At 39.3% G+C, this 27,941-nt stretch overlaps 1 long non-coding RNA gene across 3 annotated transcripts in view; it reads left to right on the forward strand.

Moving 5' to 3' along the window:
• LOC102549766 (uncharacterized) overlaps nt 1–27,941 on the forward strand; it is a 126,465-nt gene that overhangs the window by 43,324 nt on the left and 55,200 nt on the right. For 2 of the 3 annotated variants that reach the window (XR_010065270.1, XR_001837462.3), the window contains exon 2: nt 16,764–16,801. The exons of the other annotated variant lie outside the window; for it this stretch is intronic. This is a non-coding gene — a long non-coding RNA (uncharacterized LOC102549766). The remainder of the gene's footprint in view (nt 1–16,763; nt 16,802–27,941) is intronic. 3 annotated transcript variants of the gene reach the window in all.

Below are 27,941 nucleotides of genomic sequence, written 5' to 3' on the forward strand. Positions count from 1 at the left end.
CAGAAACTGAAGCAGAAAACGTGGAGAAATGTTGCTTAATGGCTTGCTTAGCTTACCTTGTTATACTACCTAGTGCAGCATGCTTAGGGATGACACTAGGCACAGTGTGCTGAGCCTTCCAAAATAAATAGTCAAGAAAATGCACTCACACAGTTGTCTGTAGGGCAATATTAAGAAAGCATATTCTCAGTTGAGGTCTGGTCTTCCCAGATTACCTTAGCTTGTGTCAAATTGATAGAAAACCAACCATCGCAGTTCATTTTCTTGCCATACGAGGAATTGCAAAAACTTGCTTTACAGTTTGTGTACTAACATTAACTGAAGAAGTGCTTTTTGTGGTATATGCTGAACTTTCCTACCAAAACATAAACATAAAAATGTTAGTTTTCTTTGGTTCACTTTTCTACACTTGCAATTGTGTGATATTGAATAATAGAAATAAACTCTGCTAACAGACAGGTGCTATTTGCTATGACTTCTTGGGGAAGTATTGGTGCCTTAAAGGGGCACAAGGAAGCTTTCTCAGAATGATGGGAATGTTGAACTTCTTGGCTTCCACTGGTACATAAATCTGTCAAAATATGTCATGTGTGAATTTACAGTAGAACTTTGGGTTTTTTTTTCAAATTGTACTGTAAAATAGAAAGTTCAAAATGGAAAAGTGAAAAAAATTTTAAAAACCGTCAGGGTGATAGAGTTTCCTGAAAATAATCTGTACTCTATAGAGAATGGTCTGACATAGGCTTTATCGTAGCCCTGTAGGCATAAGGTCTAGTGTGAAGGTTCAAGTTTTTGACAACTTGATTTCCAGCTGATAGTGCTTTTGCCAAGTGGGGCACATGGGAAGAAGCAGGTCCTGAGTGGTGTAGCAGCATTTCCCGAGAGCCCAGCACTGGACAGAGGGCACAGGATCAATGCAATGTAGTGTTTTATGTAGCATTTCACACACCTGCAGTGAGGTGGAACAGAGGGGCCATATTATTCTTTTGTCATTACAATGCAACCATATGTTCATGGTCACTAGAGGCAAAGTGTTGTGAATGTGAAATGTCCTTCATAGACTCAAATTTTAATCTAGTCTCCAGATGTTTTGTGAGGTTGTGAAGCCACAGTTCTTTGGTGGGGCATAGCTGGAAAATGGTTCAGTAGTGACAGTCAGCTTAGGAGTCAAAGCTTGGACTTGGTCAGGATTTGGCATCTCTCTTTCCTGATCTTCTCAAATGTAAAAAAGTAGCCATACACTCCTGCTGGCAGAGTGGTAAGCTGACAGGAATTCTGCCGTGCTTCCTTTGGACTGAATCTTCTGAAAGCATGAGCTTTTTCTTTTTCATGTAGCTTACCTCTTCTTGGTATATTTATCACTTGTTTTTTGTTTTTACTGCTTAAGATCTGTATACCTTTAAAAGTGTTATAAATTGAAGGGTTTGTATCTAGGATCAATTAGGGTCCTGTTTTGTTTTGTTTCATTTTTGTTTTTTTTTTTCAATCTTCTCTCATACGTTACATTCTGACTAAAGTTTCCCTTTCTTCCACACCTCTCAGTTTCTGCCCCCTGCTCCTCCCTCTCTCCTCCAGATCCACTTCTCCTAAGATTGCTTTCAGGAAAGAACAGGCACCGTAGGGATACCAACTGAACACAGCATAACAAATTACAAATAGACTAGGCACAAACCCTCATATCAAAGCTGGATAAGGTATCTGTTGTAAGACCCCCAAAGTGGCCCTACCCCAGGAGTGCCACACACAGAGCACAGATTGACAAAATGACCGCTGTAATAGCAAGAGGGTATAAGGTTTTTAATCCACATACATGGGGTTGCTCATCCACGCAGGGAGAGGCAACCCTGAACCCAAAATTAAACAACTATTTGTTACAGAGGACAGACTTCAGCAACAGGGTTAGCTGGCCTATTCTCATTGGTGGTACACAGGACAAAGGATCTGATCAGGTATTGGCTGATCTGTTCAAGGGGTTGTTCTTGGCTCAGTTGGTTACTTTCCTCATCTAGCCCTATACCTGGCCTTGGTGAATCACTGGGAAAGGGCTAAGTTGGCACGTCCCTAAGAGGGGGGGAGGAACTGGATGGTTGGGCAGGGCCATTATGGCATCTTTCGGTTGTTCTTGGAATTTACCACAGGGAGGGGTAGGGAGAACAGGTGTTTTTGTTTTGTCTTAATTAGCTTAGTCAGAATTACCTCAATATCGTGATCACCAAAACTTATCATATCACTGGGCATCCTGACGTCAGATGTATCTCTCAGAAAGGCCACAAGTTTGTCATAGGCATCGTGACCACCAGATGTATTTCTCAAAACCTTAATTTTACAGCTTTGTTTTTCACAGCTTTGAAGCTTTATTTTTTCACATCGTGGTAACAGGAAGAGGGTTAAAAAACCAGGCAAAAGAGTAAGCAACATCTCTACTTTCACAGTTAGGGTCCTACAAGAACATCAAGATACACAACCATAACAACTATGCAGAGGATCTCAGATCCATACAGGATTCCTGATTCTCATTCAGTCTCTGTGAGCCCTTATGAGCCCTGCTTAGTTGATTCTGTGGGCCATGTTCTCAAGGTGTCCTTGACCTCTCTGACTTCTATAATTCTTCCTCTCCATTTTCTGTGGGATTCTCAGAACTCATCCTAATATTTGTCTATGGGTCTCTGCATCTATTTCCAACAGTTGCTTGATAAAGCCCCTCTGTTTCTACCCATCTTCACAAACACCGCTATGTACTTTTTTTCTAGAAGGAGCCAATTCAGGTATTGGCATGCCTTTTTCTGAAGATTTACTTCCCCACTTCTAATTAATGTGGTGAAATTAGTCCTATTGATTTTTACAATTTTGAATATAGTCTGTTGAAATTGTATGATGTAAAAATGCGGTTGAATCATTTTCCATCATGAATCATAATGTTTTTGCATGCATTAATATATGAATATACTAACCATCTTCCTAATAGTTGTAGAAGTCTATAACCCATTAATTAGTACTTGTAATTATGGCCAAGTGTAAACTTGTTTTTATAGTTTTGTTTTTCACATCTATAAAAACAAACTTTCTCACTTCCAAAATAAAACAACATCATGATCAAATTTTTAGGACATTTCCATCATTACTATAACTTTTGTCATGTATGGACATATTTAAAGATAGTACATATTGGTGAATAAATCAGCTTTTGATGTTTTGTTTTTTATAGTCTTTAAAGTTTAGTTAGTTTTACAAAAAATACAGTATTGGCTTTCATCAGTGTTCCTCTTTGCCAAAACTATGGGGTGAAATTAGTACTGGTCTAGCAAGTTTCATTTAGGATAACAGAAAAATGGGTAGGGGAATATACCTATACATTATGTGTGTTTGTGTGTATGTGTGTGTATTTGTGTATGTGTGTGTATGTGTTTGTGTGTGTGTTTGTGTGTAACTCTTCCCATATAGATACTCCCCACTCTGCACTTATAAGGACATATGAGTTATCACAGGAATTGACTCATTATTTGTAAGAGTGGGTTCCATATGATATAATATCACACACATTGTCCCAACTTTTCTTAGGAGATGATGCACCGTGAAGACCGTGTGATGTGTGGGTTCCTTGACCTTGAACTTCTCATCCTACAGAAATATAAGAAATTAATCTCTTTCTATTAAATTTCCCAGATTCAGGTAGTTTGTAAGAGCAATAAAAATACTAAGATGCAATTTATATATATATATATATATATATATATATATATATACACACATATATATATACACATATATCTGTATATATATACACATGTATATATATATATATTTCAAAATTGGAGCTTGTAAATTGTAGAGGCACATTAATCTTACTTGGAAAAGATTGTGGTTTGAGGTTCGCATTTTGGAATTTTAAATCTTTAGTCTATGCAGCTTGGAGGGGAAAATGTATATAGAGTGGAGACAATGAAGACAATGCAAAATTCTTATAATTCTTGGAGTTCTTCTTAGAACTGTGGGTATCCTGGGGAAACTGTTCTTTGATCATGGAGCATCTGTTCAGGAAGGAAAGAAATTGAAAAAAGATCAAAGGAAAGGTAAAGACAATGAGCGATGTCAGCAGACCAACCGGAACACATATGCACTAAAAGTGGCTGCTTCTGTTTCAGGACCAATCCTGACTCAGGACCAGTTGTTGCTTACTAGGATATCTGCCAAGTACATGTGTATTAGGCTGTGGGACCAATGGATGTTTTGAATTCGGTTGTGGTGATTGAATTAGAGGAATTGTAAGGCACAGTGTGTTGCAGAACACCACAGTTACCTCCTTATGGGGGTGATAGAATACCCTAAGAAAACAATTTACAAGAGAATGGGTTTATTTGAGTTTATGGTTCCGGAGGGATGTAATCCATGATGTAAGCCTGCTGGTAGGATAAGGAAGGCTGGTCGCACTCCATTCGGACTCTGGAGAGGGGCAGAAATTTAATAGGAAGGGGACTAAGCTACAACATATCAAGGCCCATCCCAGTTTCCCATTGATTCCAGCAAGTCTACACTTCTAAAAGTTTCACAACCATCCCAGACAGCACTACCCTCTGCAGACCAGGTTTTCAAACATGAGCACATGAGGGACATTTCAGAGTCAAACACAACACAGGTTAACTTACTCATAACTCATATAACTCTGAGTATGCCATTCGCCTAAAGCATTTGCTCCTAGACCATATTCTGAAGTAGTACACACACACACACACACACACACACACACACACACACACATACACACACACATACACACACACATACACACACACACATACACACACACATACACACACACATACACACACACACATACACACACACATACACACACACATACACACACATACACACACATACACACACACACATACACACACATACACACACACATACACACATACACACACACATACACACACATACACACACATACACACACATACACACACACACACACACACACACACACACACACACACACTTGGGCCAAAACACAAAGAATCCTTTTCAGGTTGTGATAATGATGTACAGAAGTTTCAATGTCAAATATTTCACTATTTTACTTCTGTGCTTTGTAGTTACAAAAACCAAAAGATCTGTGAGAGTCCAAAATAGAAAGATTTACTTCCTTTGAAATAGCAAGGTTAACAAAATAGCTTTACAAAATCCATTCATATCTCCTTTAACATATGATAACAAAGCACAGTGCTACTTTGTGAAATAATCAATTTATTTATAGACTTAAATGGTAAAATTGCCTCTGCTGGAAACTTAGGCCAGCCATTGTCTTCTATGTATCACCACTTGGTGTTTAAAACAAATGAGAGACGGGTGGCATTAATCTCATTTAAAAAGAGATAAAGCTAGTCCTGCCACGGCTGAAAATCATCCCTAATACCTAGATTTAATACATTTAGAATCAGAGTAGAGACTACGTTTACCAGATTTTGCTTCATATGATGTGAATTCATGTTTCAAACCTTTGAATGGAAGAGCTATTTTGTAGGTCCTTTTCTCTAAATTGCTTTCACTTAATTAATCTGGTCAATTCTAACTGATGGTAGCTGTTAAAAGATTACATGGATTTGATTTCTGTTTATGAACCATTTGCATCAATAGTTTCAGTGAATGCAAATGACCTTTCTAATACTTTGACTAATATTTGGACCTAAATTAGAAGTCACTACCAAATACTATGTGATGGTTTGTTGACTATCAACTTGACAGATTCAAGATCACCTAGGAGACATTTTCAGAGGATATCTTTGAGGGAATTTCCAGAGGTGAGCAAATGAATGGGGAGATCTGCCCTCACAGTGAATAGCACTTTCACTTAGGTAGCCCAGACATAACAAGGTCCAAGGGAAAAGCAGTGTCACCTGCCTACTTTTGTTTCTTCCTGACTGAGTTTGCCTGTTGCTGCTCTCCTCCATCATAATTGGCCTTGTAGAGAAGACTAAAGAAGAGCAACTCCCCAGGAAGTTTCAGAACTGCAACATAGGACTGGGACCTTCAGGGCACTGTGACAACCAGGTCTGTGGACTGAGCAGCTACTAGCTAGGTCCTCAGATTCTCCGGCATGTAAGTCAAACTAATACATTTTCTTCATAGATAGAATGTCTCCATACACATCGCATTCATTCTCATCCCGTAGAGAACCCTAATACAGATTCATTCGTCTCATTCTGCTATGATTACATAGTTACTCATGAATTACATGAACACTTGGAGACATTTGACCATGTTTATAGAGGATACAAATTTTTCTGTAATGTCCAAACAACCTTAAAATATCAATCATCTGAGTTTCCCATTAATGCTAACTTTTAATCATTGTAGTCTTCATCACACTACCACAGGGGATTCTATGTCCACAATGGGGCAGGTTCAATAGAGGCAGAAACTACAGGAAGGCAGAACATCATGGAAGTCAAGATCTTGTATCCTTGAGCTAGTTAACAGAAAAGAAAGCTCTATTACTAATTTTCTGTATAAATTTGTTCACACTGTTTCATACTATATCTTGTGTTCATGTATCGAACAATATGGTAGCTACTTCATAAGCGATTGTTGAAATTATTAGGCAGTGAAAAAATATTTGGAAAATGAGTGATGGACTATAGATACTCAAGAAATCTTAGTATTATCAAACATCACTTTTGCCATTGTTGTCGTTGTCTTTATTATTACAGTAGGGGAATGATCTTGAGGGAAATGTTATATCCCCATTTTCTGATGCAATCCACAATTTATGAAAAGCCCAATAGTTAGAATTCTCTGATACATATGTGTGTATGTGTGTATGCATGTATGCATGATCTATCTATCTATATCAATTTATCTCTCCATATACGTTTTTGAGGTTTAAGTGTATTGATGTATTGTGGTGATATAATGTCTGAAAGGGGGTTTCTTGAAGGAGAAAGAACTCATGTATATGGACACACACACACACACACACACACACACACACACACATATATATATATATATATGAGAAAGAGAGATTTATTAGAATGTTTTACAGGTCATAGTGTGAGTAGATTAACAGAGGAAATCTCCCCATAGAAACTCAAGACTTGCTTAGCCCATGAGACTGGATATCTCAGTAGTCCCCATGTGGTGCTAATCTCTTAGGGAAGTCCTAGAGAGCTGCTGGTCTGCTGTCTATACTGGAATCCCAAATCACTACGTTCTAATACCAGTGAATGAATGCTTTACGAATAGGATAGATGAACTTTTCAGTGAGAGTGAAACAAGCATGCTAAAAACAAAATTTCCTCCTTCCGGAAGATGTGACCCAGACTTTTGGTGGTTCCTTTCAGTTCAAATGATCCAACAAAGAAAATTCCTCACGTGTACATAGACACTTAGGCTTTAGTTGACTTCAAATGTAGTCAAGTAACAACCAAGATTAGCCAACATAGGCTCTCAGGTAGGCTCATCCACAGCAAGCACTCAGGGTGAAAAACAGAAGTCATGACTCTGCTCCATGCACTAGACTTCTTTTTTGTTTGTTTGTTTGTTTACTTTACTTTTTTTTTATTAACTGGATTTTTTTTATATACATTTAGAGTGTTATTCCCTTCCCCGGTTTCCAGGCAAACATCCCCCTCCCCTCCCCCTCCCCTTCTTTATGGGTGTTCCCCTCCCCATCCTCCCCCCATTGCCGCCCTCCCCCCAACAGTCTAGTTCACTGGGGGTTCAGTCTTAGCAGGACCCAGGGCTTCCCCTTCCACTGGTGCTCTTACTAGGATATTCATTGCTACCTATGAGGTCAGAGTCCAGGGTCAGTCCATGTATAGTCTTTAGGTAGTGGCTTAGTCCCTGGAAGCTCTGGTTGGTTGGCATTGTTGTACATATGGAGTCTCGAGCCCCTTCGAGCTCTTCCAGTTCTTTCTCTGATTCCTTCAACGTTCTCAGTTCAGTGGTTTGCTGCTGGCATTCGCCTCTGTGCTAGACTTCTTAATGGAGGAGGGGAAGACACTGGACTAGGTGACTTCAAACTTTACAAGATTTCATTTATTTGCTCCTAGGGCAGTAAGCAATATTCCAAGTAATCAAAATGAAAGAAATAAGGGTGGAGCCCATTCCCTCATTTAAATGTATTTAATGAGTTATTATTGTAAGTCTGATACACATTAGTCAGGAACTATGTACCATTTTAATATGGAGATAAAAAACACAATTGCAAAGAGCCTGCATGGTAAGGGGTAGCACAGAAGATACCAAAAAGAATGAAATACATAACACAGTGGATTGTGCTACACATTAGTCGAAAAAATGTAAAGCAAAATGGGGACATTTAAAGGTAATTCTGGAAGACAAGGCTACAATTTAAAATAGACTAGCCCAAGAAGACCTCACATGGATGGTAGCATTTCATTCCAAGAAGTAGGAAAAAACATGTGGGAAACAGGTAGTCCTAAGCACTGAAGTGAGGCCATGTTGTCATGTTTGACAAAGAGCAAGAAGAAGCCATTACATTAAAAGAGTGAGCCAGAGAGAGGAAGGGAGGACATGAAGCATGAAGGTGAGAGTTTAGTCTTTCTCTTTGTCTCTGTCTCTGTCTCTGTCTCTCTCTCTCCTGTGTGTGTGTGTGTGTGTGTGTATGTGTATGTATGTATGTGTTGTTTTTGTGTGTGTACATATGTCTGTGTGTCCATGTATTTGCATGTATTCAAGTGTGTATCTGAATGTGTGGGCATGTGAACAAACGTGTGTGTGTCTCTGTGTGTGTGTGTGTGTGTGTGTGTGTGTGTGTGTGTCTGTGTGTGAGTGAGTGAGTGATTTAAAATACTTCTAAGCCACTGAAATGTCTTTGATTTTTTTTTCAGGTGATACAAAGTGCCTAAGGAGTGGCATCTTAAAGGAGAAAGAGCACATTTTGTTTCATGGTTTAAGGACAGTACAGTATATCAGGGAAGGCATGGCGGTGGGAGTGGTTCTAGTGGTTCTAGGCTTATGAGCGATAATTTCATCTCTTAACTATGAGTCACTACAAAGCAAATAACAGGCTATCTATTATATAGTGGCACAGAGTTAAGATAGACTGAACCAAAACAAGACTGAATCATAGCTGGGCAAGCATTAAATCCTACCATGTCTGGAACTTGTTACATATTGCTGAAAAGAAGCCACATTCTACACTGAACATTCTTCAAAGACTGATTAAGTTGTGGGAATTTCAATGGTCATGGAGAGATTCAGATTTTCAGGTTCAGAGCCTAATTACAAATGATCATTGCCTGAATAGCCTTGATAGCCACTTACTGCCCATCTGCATATCTGACCTAATATCCTGTGCCTAGCAAATGAAACTTCTTGTAATACATTAACAGACCATTAACTTCCACCAACCTAAAAGCTATGAATGCCATCAAACAAAGCCTTTCTCAAAAGACATAACCCTGTTTTACCTTGAAGACATTCTCTGTAACACTTGTGACCCAGGCTTGTACCTTATCAACTGCAATCCCAACCAACTTATTTTAGGAACCTATCATCTCATTTATATAAAAAGAAATTTCTCCATAGTAGCATTTTGAAATCTAATTTCAGAAGCCTCCCAAAACTATATCTAGGGCAACCATAACAGCACTTAGGTATCCTTTGAGAAACCCACACCCATCTTTTTCAGTGTGCCTTACTGCTTCCCTAGGATTCTTTCTACTCACGCCTACTATTTTAAGATATCTTTTAATAAATGTCAGATATGCTTAATACTGACTTGTCCTGGAATTACTATTGGTGAGGAAGTCAAGGCTCTCTCTCTACCTGAATAAAGGATACTCTTGACCTATGGCTGGCAGCAAGGTAGAAGAATGTTTCTACCCCTGCCACTGCTGACATCCACTCCATCAGAAATTCCCAGTAAGAATTCTTATAGCATTCTAAGACTTCTGTATCTCACAGCTTCTCTTATTGAGTTTACTATTGCTCTGATGAAACACAAGGATTAAAATCAAGTAGGGAAGAAAGAAGTAAATTGGCTTTCACATCTCAGTCCATTACCGGAGGAGGTCAGGACAAGAACTTAAACAGGGCTGGAACATGGAGGCAACGGCCTTACAGGAATAATGCTTATTGGTTTGCCTGATTTTTTTAATAGCATGCAGGACCACCAGCCCAGGGATGGCATCATCTACAATGGGCTAAGCCCATCAGTTGCTAAGAAAATGCCTAATAGATTTGTCTACATCCAGATCTTATGGAGGCTTTTTGTTTTTTAAATTGAACCTCCCTCCTCTGCATTGACCATTCCTGTGTCAAGTTGATGTAAAAAGCAGCTAGCACACATCTCCAACCTCTTCCTCATTCTTCCTGTTAACCAGTTTATTGTTCTAAGAGCCATATGTCCAGATTTATCACCGTCCTGGTTTTACTTCTTGGTATCAATTTTCTGTATTAGTGACATTTGTCATTGCTATGATGAAATCCTTAACCACAGGCAATTTGAGAGAATAATGGTTCATTATGGCTTATGGTTTGAGAATACAGTTCACCATGGTCAAGAAGGATTTTGGTGGATTTTAATTCTTGCAGCCAGAGTATGAGGTGACTTGCTCCCCTATGTTCATATTAAGAAAGAGAGGGCAAGGCTGTAGGGCCACACTACAGATATCAAGTTATACTCAATAGTCATCTACTTCCACAAGTTAAGCCTCACCTCCTAAATGTATCACCAGCTTGAGACACAAACCCTCCCACTCACTGAGGACAGTCTAAACATAGAGGGCCAAATAATTCAAAAATATGATGGATGCCTTTTATACCAAACACTAATAATGAGTGATACAATTTGAGTTATATTTTAAATGATAAAATTTAGATTTTTCCTGATTATAGACTATACGAAGACAAAGTTAAAAATAGATGTGCCTATAGATGATATGAAAATATAGTAAGATGGCTAGCTGCTTAATGAAAGTTGGTAGTGATAGGCTGTTTCATTAAGATTTATGGGTAGCTTTAAATTTGGAGTTTAAGAGAAAAATATGAAATATAGGTAACTCCAAGGTTTTGTCTTCAGCTATTAGAAGGACAGAGTTACTATTTAACATGATTGGGAATATAAGAAAAATAGAATAAGAATGTACAATCAGCCGGATGTCATAGCACACAGCCTTAATCTAATCATTTATGACAGAGAGGTAGGAAAATTTCTGTGAATTCAAACCTGTCTGGTTTACATACTGAGTTCTAGGACAGGTGAAGCTGCATACAGAGACATGGTATCAAGAGGAAAAAAAAGAAAATAATATAAGATTAGATAATTGTAGAAATGACAAAAATGTATATACAGACATAAGTACATAAATGTTAAATTTTAGAAGTTTACTAAGCATCAAAATTCTCAGAACTAGATAGTAGGGCAATTGTCTGGAGTCATCAGTTTATAAATAGCATTTATTCTCATTGCTGAGAGCATGGCCCAAGTAAGTGATGTGGTCAGAAAATATGAGAATTCAACAGCTGAAGTCTGAAGCACATGCTGATGCAGAGGAGTTAGTAAAAAAGCTCCGAGACACAGAGAGGCAGGGAAAGCTGTGGTGATGAAAGTCAAAATAGGACAGGTTTAAGCATCAGGACTACCTGTGGAGTTTTAAAAGATGAAGGCATGAGGCATATTCAACACTAAATGAATTGGAAGTTGCTTTGAATGGGACGCTAGTCTGACCTTGCCCTTGTTCTGTAGTAGAACTCTAGATGGGTGCTTTGAAATAGAAGCTCAGACATGTACTCATAACGTATTGTGACCTGTGCACTAATGGCAGCTAAAAATGTGGTCACTTCTTATCTGATACTAAGAGTTTTTTCCTAAATTACATTTAATATTATTTTTTAAACCAAAGGTATGACCCATAAGAGTATACTAGTAGGATGCTGCGAGTACCAATGAAGGACAATCTTTCCTTTGTCATCTCAAAGCAATTTCTTTCAGAACTCATAGTATCAAATTGATCTTAGTAATCATGCTTAGTAAATTAATTAGAGAGGTAGGAGCCATTTCCTCTGGGGAAATCTGTGCCTTCTATTAACTTCCATACAACTTCATTCAACTTTATAACTTGGGATTTGTTCTTCTTTCTAATGTTTTCTATATTTATGTCTAAATTGTTGGGAGAATCATTTAGGAAATAAGGGTCAGATCTTCTGTTGTCTGGATTATGACTGAGCTATAACTTCTTCCATTCCTGATTTTGGCAACTGTCTGTGCTTAGTAATTACCTACAGTCATTATAATACCTCCCACGGCCTACCCCAGGGTCCCTGGCAATTTGCATTTATGATGTATGGCTTTCATTATTATTGAAACTGGTGCTAGCATTTCACCTTGTGTGTTCTCTGGAATTGGGTTACATGCAAGACTGTTGCTGAGTTTAGATGCAAGGCAGACGGGTGTAATTATATTATTAGCACGGCATGGGGATTCTGAGATATCTGCAGACCAGCAAAAGGTTTCCGATGACAACATCCAGGCTCATCAGAAGTTTGGTAAACGGCTATGTAATTTTCTCTGCTTTAATCAACACACATTACACTCCCATAAAGACTGTCACCTTGTTATCCATATAGACATTGCTATGTGTATTCCTTAGTTGTGCCTCTGCTGTCTCATGTTTGAGAAGCAGTTAGCTGAGTAAGGAAGACTAACCTTACAATGGGTTTTGAGAGTTTAGTCTTAGGTGCTTTAAGATGGGTGAGAATTTTTTCTCCATGTTTTTCAAGACCCACGACTCTGTGCCTGATGTTTGCCCACTCAGAGTCTCAACTTATGTACCTTAAAACACCACTGACAGCTGCTGTATGGTGAACTAATAGTGCCTCGTACTCAGTAATCCTTTTAATAAATGGCAGAACTTGCCCATAAAGTATTTTAATTATTACCAATCCTATTGCAAATAGTAGACTCAATCATAATCCATAATTTATATCCCCACAAAGTAAAATCTTATTTTCAAATTATACTTACATTATAAATGATCCCTTAAAGCTTGATTGCTTGATCTTGGAACACTTACTTGTTTATGCAACACGGATCTGCTTATGGAGTCCCATAACGAAAAATAATGCTTTCACCCTATGTATTCTGCACCCCCCAATAACTGCTTTTCTTTGCAATAGTACACAGAAGGCTTTCAAGAGAATATTAAGAGTTAATACCTTGATGTGAATCCAGTTTGGCTCTTACTAAATGAGTAGCTAACTGTTGCAGGTTTGGTATGAAGTGAGAAACTGTCCTGACTGCATGATGCTTGTACATAGATGTAGGCTCATTTGACCAAAGGGAGACACTGAATATTGCTAGAATACCTCCCAGAATGTATTAGATTTTCTGCATTTGATTCCTTTCCCAGGTCTATTCCCCATTCTTCCTGTCAATCTTGATCAGGCTCTTGCAGCTTCTTACAAATATCCTTTCACAACAAAACTTCTCCCAACCCCAAACTTCTTATACTCTCTTACAAAAATATTATTTCTCAGCCAGAAGCTGGAAAGAACCCAGATGCCCTTCAACAGAGGAATGGATACAGAAAATGTGGTCCATCTACACAATGGAATACTACTCAGCTATCAAAGACAATGACTTTATGAAATTCACAGGCAAATGGGTGGAACTGGAAAATATCATCCTGAGTGAGGTAACCCAATTACAGAAAAACACACATGGTATGCACTCATTGATAAGTGGATATTAGCCCAAATGCTCGAATTACCCTAGATGCACAGAACACATGAAACTCAAGATGGATGACCAAAATGCGGATGTTTCACTTCTTTAAAAGGGGAACAAGAATACCCTTGGGAGGGGATAGGGAGGCAAAGTTTAGAACAGAGGCAGAAGGAACAGCCATTCAGAACCTGCCCCACCTGTGGCCCATACATATACAGCCACCAAATTAGATAAGGTGGATGAAGCAAAGAAGTGCAGGCTGACAGGAATCGGATGTAGATCTCTCCTGAGAGACACAGCAAGAATACAGCAAATACATAGGCGAATGCCAGCAGCAAACCACTGAACTGAGAAGGGGACCCCCGTTGAAAGAATCAGAGAAAGGACTGAAAGAGCTGAAGGGGCTTGAGACCCCATATGAACAACAATGCCAACCAACCAGAGCTCCCAGGGACTAAGCCACTAAGCAAAGACTATACATGGACTGACCCTGGGCTCCAACTGCATAGGTAGCAATGAGTAAGGGCACCAGTGGAAGGGGAAGCCCTTGGTCCTGCCAAGGCTGGACCCCCAGTGAATGGGATTCTTTGGGGGAGGGCGGTAATGGGGGGAGGGCTGGGAGGGGAACACCCATAGAGAAGGGGAGTGGGAGGGCGTTAGGGGGATGTTGGCCTGGAAATCGGGAAAGGGAATAACATTTGAAATGAAAATAAGAAATATCCAATTTAATAAAGGTGGAAAAAATATTATTTCTCTTCCTTGCACAGTAGCCCTTTATGGCCTGCCAATATAACCCTGATTTCAAATAATTAGTGAGATCAAATTATTAAACACAGAATAAATGTTCCTCCCATTACTTCAGGGTCAGTTTTTAAATGACTCTAATGACTATCTTCTGAGTAGATAGGCTCAATTGTGTGTCTTCATAGGGAAGATGGCCTCTTCAACAGAATACGTTTAGCAGTTTCGTCACAGACAATAGAATCTTGGCATTTTCATGTCATGAAATAGTTGAGCTTTACATCCTGCAGCAGTTACTCTTATTCAGGGACCACAAGAGAAAAACCTTATGTCTAATAAAGAGCCATACATCACCGATGCCTCCTTTCCACTTCCATCACTGTGGAGTCAAACTCTTTGTAAATGTCATAAGAATAAGACAGTCTGAGCAATTGTTTCCATACTGGGTGAAAATGATGTGTAAGAAAGGTATTTTACTTCAGGGTAATAGCCCCATTGTCTGTAAATGTTGACAACAAATGTTCGAGAATAATTTAAGAGAGAATGACCTATTGTTTATTCCTGGGATTTCATAAGTCAAAGGCTCATGCTAAATTTATTTTTCTGGGGCCTGGTTTAGATATAATGGATGTAGTAGAAAATCTAACACATTTTAGTATGTTCAAAGACTTTTAAAGTCATCATTGCTGTGGATTTTATCATCATCCCCAAATGCCATCATCCCTGAAGAATCCTTTACTCATTGGCACTACTTCTATTTCCTCTGAACCAAACACTAGGCTACCAACATTTTATTGTGACTCTTGTCAGATCTGCCCATTTTGGACATTTCATATATATGGAATCATACATTGTCTTCTGTGACTTTCTTCTTTGGCTATGTATATGATGTTTAATAGTTTTGTATGCTGTAGTATGTGTAAATGATTTGCTCATTTTGGTGAGGCTGAATATTACTGTCTATGTATTATTATATAATGGAGTAATGTACATCATATTTATTTATTTCTCATAAGTTGAATGTTTTGCATTTCTATATTTTGGACACAGAAATACTATTGCCATAACTATTCCCATGCAGGTCTTTGTACACATATATGTTTTAATTTTAGGGGGTATTTGTGTAGGAAAGGAACTGATAGCCCCATGTGTTAGTATATTTTATTTCCTGGATAACCATCAGGGAAAGAGTGGCTATAGCATTTTGTAGTGCTACTTCTGGTGGGTGAAAGTTTAAATTTCTTTACTTCCTCACCAACTTTTATTACTGTTTGTCACTTTTCTTATAGTCAGTCAACTGGATGTGAAATGACATATTTTACTTGTAGTTTTCTGGTAGTAAAGGTGATATACAGTTTTCATGTTCCTCTTTTTAAGATTTTTATATCCTTTGGCCCTTTGCAAATTAGGCTATTTCTCTTTTATCATAGAGTTATGAGTCTTCTTTACTATAGATACAAATCCTTTTATCGGAGACTGAAAATGAAGCAAGAAACAGTGCTTCTATAACCATGTGAAAATAGACATTAGAAACTGCCATAATAATTTCTGTTATGTAATTAGGCAAAATTATTATAAAGAAAGCCAGAGAGTGTGGGAAAAACATGGGGCACACTTGGAGCCAGGAGCTGAGAGATACACTAAGACACAGTCACAGGAAGCCATGAAAAGGAGGGAGAGAGTAGTAGTTATAGGAAGCAAGAGTGTGATGATGCCTTAAATAGATGATTCACACTGCATTCACATTGTCCCAAAACCTGGACTCAAATTCCAAGCAGCATATTAAATGCATCTCAATTTCGTGGCATAGTACTAGTATAGAAACCTCAGTTTCAGTACTAATAACACATACAAATGCAGAGACACACATATTACACACATTCATATATACACATAGACACATGCATTACATAGACACACATACACCCAGAGAAACATACCAAAATCATACAGACACATACATACACAAACATATACACACATATACGGACATACACATATATAGACACACACACACACACGCACACACACAAACTGAATGACTACACAAACAAAAACCTGACATGTTATTGTAGAAATGAATACTCATCAGATAACATATAATTTATTATATAATATGTAATACAAGAGAGATTAAGAGTTGGTCTTTCCTGGAGCACTATCTGGAGAAAATAATTAAGAATTTGATGATTTTCTATTACATTTTATCAATATATTTGCAAGTCATTTTATTTACTAAATTATTTTTCTAATTGTTGAATTATATGCTAATATGTTAATGCACTAAATTTTAAAATCAGATATTCTGTTGTTATATTGTTAGATTGTTTCTGATTTCCTACTACTATACATGAAGAAAAGGTAAGATGAAAAAGCATATCTTTCTTAATTTTGTTAAAAATATATACATTTGTAGAAAAATAAAAGTACAAAAACTGAACCATGGTTTTTATTTTGTTCTATTTTATTTTTTGTTTCTAGTTTTCTAAAACTTAGGGTTTTGAATTTGTAAAATATGAAACTTTTCCCAGTAAATGCAAAACAAATATCACAAATGAAAACAGACAGCTATCAAAGATGTGAGTTCATGATTAAAGGACTCAGGAATCAATCTTATAAACTTCTGATTTCCAAGCTTAGAATAAAGTGATATTAATAAGAGATACAGAAATAGATTATGTAAACAAAATAAGTTAAATACAAGATTTCATAATACCACAAGTAAAATGTTACTGATCATATTTGGAAGATTCTAGAAGCAAAGTCATTATTATTATTTCATAATCTAATAAATTGGGTCAAAGAACTGAGACATTTATCTATAAAATCTGAGCCAAAAGGTGAAGAAGTGACTGCTTTTTCAGGAATTACACTTGAGAGTGACCATATACTTACTGAACAATGATGAGTTATTAAAGCATCTCAGCTAGCAAGTGAAGAGATCACAGAATCAGAATAGGGTCATTTTACAATCCTGGATGAAATAGAGAATAGAGGCAATGATTGTTAGTGGCTACTGACGTTAAATAAGGGAAGGCAATTCACATCAATATCCTTGGAAGACAAACTGTATGATGTATGGAATACTCTGACAAAATGTCTAGTGTTCCTATACACATCTTATAATATCAAGAAGTAAAATGGGGAAAAAATTAGCCATCCAGATGGATAGCTAGGGAACACTTTATTTGGGTATGGGATAATGAAAATGTTGTTTCCTCCATATTGTCCATTAGAGGGGAAATATAAGTTTAAAATAACCATGTAAACTGCACAGGAATGACATACTATACTATTTTTTTCTTCATACTTTTGTTATTTATTTTTTTATTAACTTGGGTATTTCTTATTTACATTTCAATTGTTATTCCCTTTCCCTATTTCCGGGCCAACATCCCCCTAGCCCCTCCCCCTCCCCTTCTTTTTTTTTTTTTTTAAATCATGCCAAAATTGTTTTACTTTCTTTTTTTTTTCACACTTTTTTTACATACTTTATTTTTGCCTCAAAAAACTGGGATAACTGAACTGCTGTTTTATATTTCTTGCTCATGTTGTTAAAATGGCTTTTCTTTTTTTTTTTTTTAACTTGAGTATTTCTTATATACATTTCAAGTGTTATTCCCTTTCCCGGTTTCCGGGCAAAATCCCCCTCCCCCCTCCCCTTCCTTATGGGTGTTCCCCTCCCAACCCTCCCCCCATTGCCACCCTCCCCCCATAGTCTAGTTCACTGGGGGTTCAGTCTTAGCAGGACCCAGGGCTTCCCCTTCCACTGGTGCTCTTACTAGGATATTCATTGCTACCTATGGGGTCAGAGTCCAGGGTCAGTCCATGTATAGTATTTAGGTAGTGGCTTAGTCCCTGGAAGCTCTGGTTGCTTGACATTGTTGTACTTTTGGGGTCTCGAGCCCCTTCAAGCTCTTCCAGTTCTTTCTCTGATTCCTTCAACGGGGGACCTATTCTCAGCTCAGTGGTTTGCTGCTGGCATTCGCCTCTGTATTTGCTGTATTCTGGCTGTGTCTCTCAGGAGCGATCTACATCCGGCTCCTGTCGGTCTGCACTTCTTTGCTTCATCCATCTTGTCCAATTGGGTGGCTGTATATGTATGGGCCACCTGTGGGGCAGGCTCTGAATGGGTGTTCCTTCAGTCTCTGTTTTAATCTTTGCCTCTCCCTTCCCAGCCAAGGGTATTCTTTTTCCTCATTTAAAGAAGGAGTGAAGCATTCACATTTTGATCATCCGTCTTGAGTTTCGTTTGTTCTAGGGATCTAGGGTAATTCAAGCATTTGGGCTAATAGCCACTTATCAATGAGTGCATACCATGTATGTCTTTCTGTGATTGGGTTAGCTCACTCAGGATGATATTTTCCAGTTCCAACCATTTGCCTACGAATTTCATAGACTCGTTGTTTTTGATAGCTGAGTAATATTCCATTGTGTAGATGTACCACATTTTCTGTATCCATTCCTCTGTTGAAGGGCATCTCGGTTCTTTCCATTTTCTGGCTATTATAAATAAGGCTGCGATGAACATAGTGGAGCACGTGTCTCTTTTATATGTTGAGGCATCTTTTGGGTATATGCCCAAGAGAGGTATAGCTGGATCCTCAGGCAGTTCAATGTCCAATTTTCTGAGGAACCTCCAGACTGATTTCCAGAATGGTTTTACCAGTCTGCAATCCCACCAACAATGGAGGAGTGTTCCTCTTTCTCCACATCCTCGCCAGCATCTGCTGTCACCTGAGTTTTTGATCTTAGCCATTCTCACTGGTGTGAGGTGAAATCTCAGGGTTGTTTTGATTTGCATTTCCCTTATGACTAAAGATGTTGAACATTTCTTTAGGTGTTTCTCAGCCATTCGGCATTCCTCAGCTGTGAATTCTTTGTTTAGCTCTGAACCCCATTTTTTAATAGGGTTATTTGTTTCCCTGCAGTCTAACTTCTTGAGTTCTTTGTATATTTTGGATATAAGGCCTCTATCTGTTGTAGGATTGGTAAAGATCTTTTCCCAATCTGTTGGTTGCCGTTTTGTCCTAACCACCGTGTCCTTTGCCTTACAGAAGCTTTGCAGTTTTATGAGATCCCATTTGTCGATTCTTGATCTTAGAGCATAAGCCATTGGTGTTTTGTTCAGGAAATTTTTTCCAGTGCCCATGTGTTCCAGATGCTTCCCTAGTTTTTCTTCTATTAGTTTGAGTGTGTCTGGTTTGATGTGGAGGTCCTTGATCCACTTGGACTTAAGCTTTGTACAGGGTGATAAGCATGGATCGATCTGCATTCTTCTACATGTTGCCCTCCAGTTGAACCAGCACCATTTGCTGAAAATGCTATCTTTTTTCCATTGGATGGTTTTGGCTCCTTTGTCAAAAATCAAGTGACCATAGGTGTGTGGGTTCATTTCTGGGTCTTCAATTCTATTCCATTGGTCTATCTGTCTGTCTCTGTACCAATACCATGCAGTTTTTATCACTATTGCTCTGTAATACTGCTTGAGTTCAGGGATAGTGATTCCCCCTGAAGTCCTTTTATTGTTGAGGATAGCTTTAGCTATCCTGGGTTTTTTGTTATTCCAGATGAATTTGCAAATTGTTCTGTCTAACTCTTTGAAGAATTGGATTGGTATTTTGATGGGGATTGCATTGAATCTGTAGATTGCTTTTGGTAAAATGGCCATTTTTACTATATTAATCCTGCCAATCCATGAGCATGGGAGATCTTTCCATCTTCTGAGGTCTTCTTCAATTTCTTTCCTCAGTGTCTTGAAGTTCTTATTGTACAGATCTTTTACTTGCTTGGTTAAAGTCACACCGAGGTACTTTATATTATTTGGGTCTATTATGAAGGGTGTCGTTTCCCTAATTTCTTTCTCGGCTTGTTTCTCTTTTGTATAGAGGAAGGCAACTGATTTATTTGAGTTAATTTTATACCCAGCCACTTTGCTGAAGTTGTTTATCAGCTTTAGTAGTTCTCTGGTGGAACTTTTGGGATCACTTAAATATACTATCATGTCATCTGCAAATAGTGATATTTTGACTTCTTCTTTTCCGATCTGTATCCCCTTGATCTCCTTTTGTGGTCTGATTGCTCTGGCTAGAACTTCAAGAACTATATTGAATAAGTAGGGAGAGAGTGGGCAGCCTTGTCTAGTCCCTGATTTTAGTGGGACTGCTTTGAGTTTCTCTCCATTTAGTTTAATGTTAGCAACTGGTTTGCTGTATATGGCTTTTACTATGTTTAGGTATGGGCCTTGAATTCCTATTCTTTCCAGGACTTTTATCATGAAGGGGTGTTGAATTTTGTCAAATGCTTTCTCAGCATCTAATGAAATGATCATGTGGTTTTGTTCTTTCAGTTTGTTTATATGATGGATCACGTTGATGGTTTTCCGTATATTAAACCATCCCTGCATGCCTGGGATGAAGCCTACTTGATCATGGTGGATGATTGTTTTGCTGTGCTCTTGAATTCGGTTTGCCAGAATTTTATTGAGTATTTTTGCGTCGATATTCATAAGGGAAATTGGTCTGAAGTTCTCTTTCTTTGTTGTGTCTTTGTGTGGTTTAGGTATAAGAGTAATTGTGGCTTCGTAGAAGGAATTCGGTAGTGCTCCATCTGTTTCAATTTTGTGGAATAGTTTGGATAATATTGGTATGAGGTCTTCTATGAAGGTTTGATAGAATTCTGCACTAAACCCGTCTGGACCTGGGCTCTTTTTGGTTGGAAGACCTTTAATGACTGCTTCTATTTCCTTAGGAGTTATGGGGTTGTTTAACTGGTTTATCTGTTCCTGATTTAACTTCGATACCTGGTATCTGTCTAGGAAATTGTTCATTTCCTGAAGATTTTCAAATTTTGTTGAATATAGGTTTTTATAGTAAGATCTGATGATTTTTTGAATTTCCTCTGAATCTGTAGTTATGTCTCCCTTTTCATTTCTAATTTTGTTAATTTGCACGCACTCTCTGTGTCCTCTCGTTAGTCTGGCTAAGGGTTTATCTATCTTCTTGATTTTCTCAAAGAACCAACTTTTGGTTCTGTTGATTCTTTCTATGGTCCTTTTTGTTTCTACTTGGTTGATTTCAGCTCTGAGTTTGATTATTTCCTGCCTTCTACTCCTCCTGGGTGTATTTGCTTCTTTTTGTTCTAGAGCTTTTAGGTGTGCTGTCAAGCTGCTGACATATGCTCTTTCCTGTTTCTTTCTGCAGGCACTCAGCGCTATGAGTTTTCCTCTTAGCACAGCTTTCATTGTGTCCCATAAGTTTGGGTATGTTGTATCTTCATTTTCATTAAATTCTAAAATGTTTTTAATTTCTTTCTTTATTTCTTCCTTGACCAGGTTATCATTGAGTAGAGCATTGTTCAATTTCCACGTATATGTGGGCATTCTTCCCTTATTGTTATTGAAGACCAGTTTTAGGCCGTGGTGGTCCGATAGCATGCATGGGATTATCTCTATCTTTCTGTACCTGTTGAGGCCCGTTTTTTGACCAATTATATGGTCAATTTTGGAGAAAGTACCATGAGGAGCTGAGAAGAAGGTATATCCTTTTGCTTTAGGATAGAATGTTCTATAAATATCCGTTAAGTCCATTTGGCTCATGACTTCTCTTAGTCTGTCGACATCACTGTTTAATTTCTGTTTCCATGATCTGTCCATTAATGAGAGTGGGGTGTTGAAATCTCCCACTATATTGTGTGAGGTGCAATGTGTGTTTTGAGCTTTAGTAAGGTTTCTTTTACGTATGTAGGTGCCCTTGTATTTGGGGCATAGATATTTAGGATTGAGAGTTCATCTTGGTGGATTTTTCCTTTGATGAATATGAAGTGTCCTTCCTTATCTTTTTTGATGACTTTTAGTTGGAAATTGATTTTATTTGATATTAGAATGGCTACTCCAGCTTGCTTCTTCTGACCATTTGCTTGGAAAGTTGTTTTCCAGCCTTTCACTCTGAGGTAGTGTCTGTCTTTGTCTCTGAGGTGTGTTTCCTGTAGGCAGCAGAATGCAGGGTCCTCCTTGCATATCCAGTTTGTTAATCTATGTCTTTTTATTGGGGAGTTGAGGCCATTGATATTGAGAGATATTAAGGAATAGTGATTATTGCTTCCCGTTATATTCATATTTGGATGTGAGGTTATGTTTGTGTGCTTTCATTCTCTTTGTTTTGTTGCCAAGACGATTAGTTTCTTGCTTCTTCTAGGGTATAGCTTGCCTCCTTATGTTGGGCTTTACCATTTATTATCCTTTGTAGTGCTGGATTTGTAGAAAGATATTGTGTAAATTTGGTTTTGTCATGGAATATCTTGGTTTCTCCATCAATGTTAATTGAGAGTTTTGCTGGATACAGTAACCTGGGCTGGCATTTGTGTTCTCTTAGGGTCTGTATGACATCAGTCCAGGATCTTCTGGCCTTCATAGTTTCTGGCGAGAAGTCTGGTGTGATTCTGATAGGTCTCCCTTTATATGTTACTTGACCTTTTTCCCTTACTGCTTTTAATATTCTTTGTTTATTTTGTGCGTTTGGTGTTTTGACAATTATGTGACGGGAGGTGTTTCTTTTCTGGTCCAATCTATTTGGAGTTCTGTAGGCTTCTTTTATGTCTATGGGTATCTCTTTTTTTAGGTTAGGGAAGTTTTCTTCTATGATTTTGTTGAAGATATTTACTGGTCCTTTGAGCTGGGAGTCTTCACTCTCTTCTATACCTATTATCCTTAGGTTTGATCTTCTCATTGAGTCCTGGATTTCCTGTATTTTTTGGACCAGTAGCTTTTTCCGCTTTACATTATCTTTGACAGTTGAGTCAATGATTTCTATGGAATCTTCTGCTCCTGAGATTCTCTCTTCCATCTCTTGAATTCTGTTGGTGAGGCTTGTATCTACAGCTCCTTGTCTCTTCTTTTGGTTTTCTATATCCAGGGTTGTTTCCATGTGTTCTTTCTTGATTGCTTCTATTTCCATTTTTAATTCCTTCAACTGTTTGATTGTGTTTTCCTGGAATTCTTTCAGGGATTTTTGCGATTCCTCTCTGTAGGCTTTTACTTGTTTATTAATGTTTTCCTGTGCTTCCCTAAGTGTGTTCATGTCTTTCTTGAAGTCCTCCAGCATCATGATCAAATATGATTTTGTAACTAGATCTTGCTTTTCTGGTGTGTTTGGATATTCCATGTTTGTTTTGGTGGGAGAATTGGGCTCCGATGATGGCATGTAGTCTTGGTTTCTGTTGCTTGGGTTCCTGCGCTTGCCTCTCGCCATCAGATTATCTCTAGTGTTACTTTGTTCTGCTATTTCTGTCAGTGGCTAGACTGTCCTATAAGCCTGTGTGACAGGAGTGCTGTGGCCTGTTTTCCTCTCTTTCAGTCAGTTATGGGGACAGAGTGTTCTGCTTTCTGGCGTGTAGTTTTTCCTCTCTACAGGTCTTCAGCTGTTCCTGTGGGCCTGTGTCTTGAGTTCACCAGGCAGCTTTCTTGCAGCAGAAAATTTGGTCTTACCTGTGGTCCCGAGGCTCAGGTTCGCTCGTGGGGTGCTGCCCACGGGCTCTCTGCAGCGGCAGCAACCAGGAAGACCTGTGCCGCCCCTTCCGGGAACTTCAGTGCACCAGGGTTCCAGATGGTCTTTGGCTTTTTCCTCTGGCGTCCGAGATGTGTGTGCAGGGAGCAGTCACTTCTGGTTTCCCAGGCTTGTCTGCCTCTCTGAAGGTTTAGCTCTCCCTCCCACAGGATTTGGGTGCAGAGAACTGTTTATCCGGTCTGTTTCTTTCAGGTTCCGGCGGTGTCTCAGGCACAGGGGTCCTGCCGCTCCTGGGCCCTCCCCCACGGGAGCCCAGAGGCCTTATACAGTTTCCTCTTGGGCCAGGGATGTGGGCAGGGGTGAGCAGAGTTGGTGGTCTCTTCCACTCTGCAGCCTCAGGAGTGCCCACCTGACCAGGCGGTTGGGTCTCTCTCTCACCGGGTCTGGGAGCAGAGAGCTGCTGCGGGCCGGGATCCGCGGGTGTGGGACTTCCGGTAAACACAGAATGTGCCCGGTCCTAGAGAAATTCTGCTTTCCTGTGTCCCAAGCTCACCAGGCAGCTTTCTTGCAGCAGAAAATTTGGTCTTACCTGTGGTCCCGAGGCTCAGGTTCGCTCGTGGGGTGCTCCCCACGGGCTCTCTGCAGCGGCAGCAACCAGGAAGACCTGTGCCGCCCCTTCCGGCCCCCTCCCCTTCTTTATGGGTGTTCTGCTCCCCACCCTCCCCCCATTACCACCATCCCCACAAAAATCACGTTCACTGGGGGTTCAGTCTTGGCAGGACCAAGGGCTTCCCCTTCCACTGGTGCTCTTACTAGGATATTCATTGCTACCTATGAGGTCAGAGTCCAGGGTCAGTCCATGTATAGTCTTTGGGTAGTGGCTTAGTCCTGGAAGCTCTGGTTGGTTGGCATTGTTGTTCTTATGGGGTCACAAGCCCCTTCAGCTCTTTCAGTCCTTTCTCTGATTCCTTCAACGGGGGTCCTGTTCTCAGTTCAGTGTTTGCTGCTGGCATTCGCCTCTGTATTTGCTGTATTCTGGCTGTGTCTCTCAGGAAAGATCTACATCCAGCTCCTGTCAGCCTGCACTTCTTTGCTTCATCCATCTTACCTAATTGGGTGGCTGTATATGTATGGGCCACATGTGGGGCAGGCTCTGAATGGGTGTTCCTTCAGCCTCTGTTCTAAACTTTGCCTCCCTATTCCCTGCCAAGGGTATTCTTGTTCCCCTTTTAAAGAAGGAGTGAAGCATTTGCATTTTGGTCGTCCTTGAGTTTCATGTGTTCTGTGCATCTAGGGTAATTTGAGCATTTGGGCTAATATCTACTTATCAATGAGTGCATATTATGTGTGTCTTTCTCTGATTGGGTTACCTCACACAGGATGATATTTTCCAGTTCCATTCATTTGCCTATGAATTTCATAAAGTCATTGTTTTTGATAGCTGAGTAGTATTCCATTGTGTATATGTACCACATTTTCTGTATCCATTTCTCTGTTGAAGGGCATCTGGGTTCTTTCCAGCTTCTGGCTATTATAAATAAGGCTGCTATGAACATAGTGGAGCATGTGTCTTTGTTATATGTTGGGGCATCTTTTGGGTATATGCCCAAGAGAGCTGGGTCCTCAGGTAGTTCAATGTCCAATTTTCTGAGGAACCTCCAGACTGATTTGCAGAATGGTTGAACCAGTCTGCAATCCCACCAACAATGGAGGAGTGTTCCTCTTTCTCCACACCCTTGCCAGCATTTGCTGTCACCTGAGTTTTTGATCTTAGCCATTCTCACTGGTGTGAGGTGAAATCTCAGGGTTGTTTTGATTTGCATTTCCCTTATGACTAAAGATGTTGAACATTTCTTTAGGTGCTTCTCAGCCATTCGGCATTCCTCACCTGTGAATTCTTTGTTTATCTCTGAAACCCATTTTTTAATAGGGTTATTTGTCTCTCTGCAGTCTAACTTCTTGAGTTCTTTGTATGTTTTGGATATAAGTCCTCTATCAGTTGTAGGATTGGTAAAGATCTGTTCCCAATCTTTTGGTTGCCGTTTTGTCCTAACAAAAGTGTCCTTTGCCTTATAGAAGCTTTGCAGTTTTATGAGATCCCATTTGTCGATTCTTGATCTTAGAGCATAAGTGTTTTGTTCAGGAAATTTTTTCCAGTGCCAATGTGTTCCAGATGCTTCCCCACTTTTTCTTCTTTTAGTGTGAGTGTATCTGGTTTGATGTAGAGGTCCTTGATCCACTTGGACTTAAGCTTTGTACAGCGTGATAAGCATGGATCAATCTGCATTCTCCTACATGCTGACCTCCAGTTGAACCAGCACCATTTGCTGAAAATGCTATCTTTTTTCCATTGGTTGGTTTTGGCTCCTTTGTCAAAATTCAAGTGACCATAAGTGTGTGGGTTCATTATTTTTAGTGGATATTTTACATATTTACCTTTCAAATGTTATCCCCTTCCCACACCTGCTCCCATACCCACTCCTTCTACTCCTGCTTCCATGAAGATGCTCCCACACCCACCCACTTACTCCCACCTCAACACTCTGGCATTCCCTTACACTCGGGAAATGAGCCTTCATAGGACTAAGGGCTTTCCTCTTATTGATGCCAGACAATGCCACCCTCTGCTACAAATGCATCTGGAGCCCTGGGTCCCTCCATGTGTACTCATTGGTTATTGGTTTAGTCCCTGGGAGCTCTGAGGTGTCTGGTTCATTAATATTGTTGTTCTTCTTATGGAATTGCAAGCCCCTTCAGCTCCTTCTGTCCTTTCTAACTCCTCCATTGGGGTCGTGTACTCAGTCCTATGGTTAGCTACAAGCATCTTCATCTGTATCAGTAAGTCTCTGACAGAACCTCTCATGGCTCTCTATATCTGGCTCCTGTCAGCAAGCACTTCTTGGCATCAGCAATAGTGACTGGGTTTGGTGACTGCATATGGGTTGGATCCCCAGGTAGGGCAGTCTCTGCATGACCTTTTCTTCTGTCACTGTTCCACACTTTGTTCCTGTATTTCCTCCAGTAAGTATTTTGTTCTCCTTTCTAAGAAGTACTGAAGCAGCCACATTTTGGTCTTCCTTCTTCTTGAGCTTCATGTGACTTCCTATACTATTGAAGAGCAAGAAGAAATTTTATCAATGCCACTGTATGTGGGAATAGTACTAGGGCCTACTATACTGCCTTCTGTGGTGTTATTGCATTGCTCAATTAAAGGAAATTCAACTCAGCACCCCTTGGTGTTTCTTAAATCCCTTGACTCTCTCCCTAATACCCAATAAAAACAGGATTTATTAGTTAGGTTAGACTGAGGAGATAAGGAACTGAACCCTAGCTTTGACAATCAGAATTCAAGGTCATCACGGTAGTGTTATGATACTCATGAAAGGGGAAACAAAGTCAGAATAAAAGCAAAATAGGAAGCAGAACTATGCAGACCACTTGGAAGAAATGTTTACTTTTAGTTACCTTATAAAACACTCTAGTTATCTTGTTTTACAGAAAAGTTTCCTAACTTCTGCATTCCTGATATGCTTCTGCAAACATTCTTGTGGTAGTTCGAATAAGAACGGCTCTGTAGTCCGAAATGTTTAAATGTCTGGTCACCTGTTGAACTGTTTGGGAAGGATAAGGAGGTGTGGCCTTGTTGAAGAAAGTGTGCCTCTGGGCATGGGACGTTTCAAAAAGCCTAGCCATTCTCAATTAGCTGTCTCTCTGCCTGCTGCTTGTGGGTCAAGATGCAAGCTCTCAGGCACAGTTCTAGCAGATCTCCCTGCCTATACTCAAGGGATTTCCCAACTCAATTTCTGAAACTTTAAGCTCCAAATAAACACTTTCTATAAGTTGCCTTAGTTGTGGTGTTTTGTGATAGTAATTGAAAAGTGACTAAGGCAATACCTGAGCACAAGGAGGTGGTTTATTATTCTGATTCCAGTCTCACAGATACCCTAATGTTCATAGCAACTTAAGATGACCAGAGTTAAAGATAATAGGGAATAGGC

Source organism: Rattus norvegicus, chromosome 3 (genome assembly GCF_036323735.1).
Source record: "Rattus norvegicus strain BN/NHsdMcwi chromosome 3, GRCr8, whole genome shotgun sequence".
Classification (NCBI taxonomy): Eukaryota; Metazoa; Chordata; class Mammalia; order Rodentia; family Muridae; genus Rattus; species Rattus norvegicus.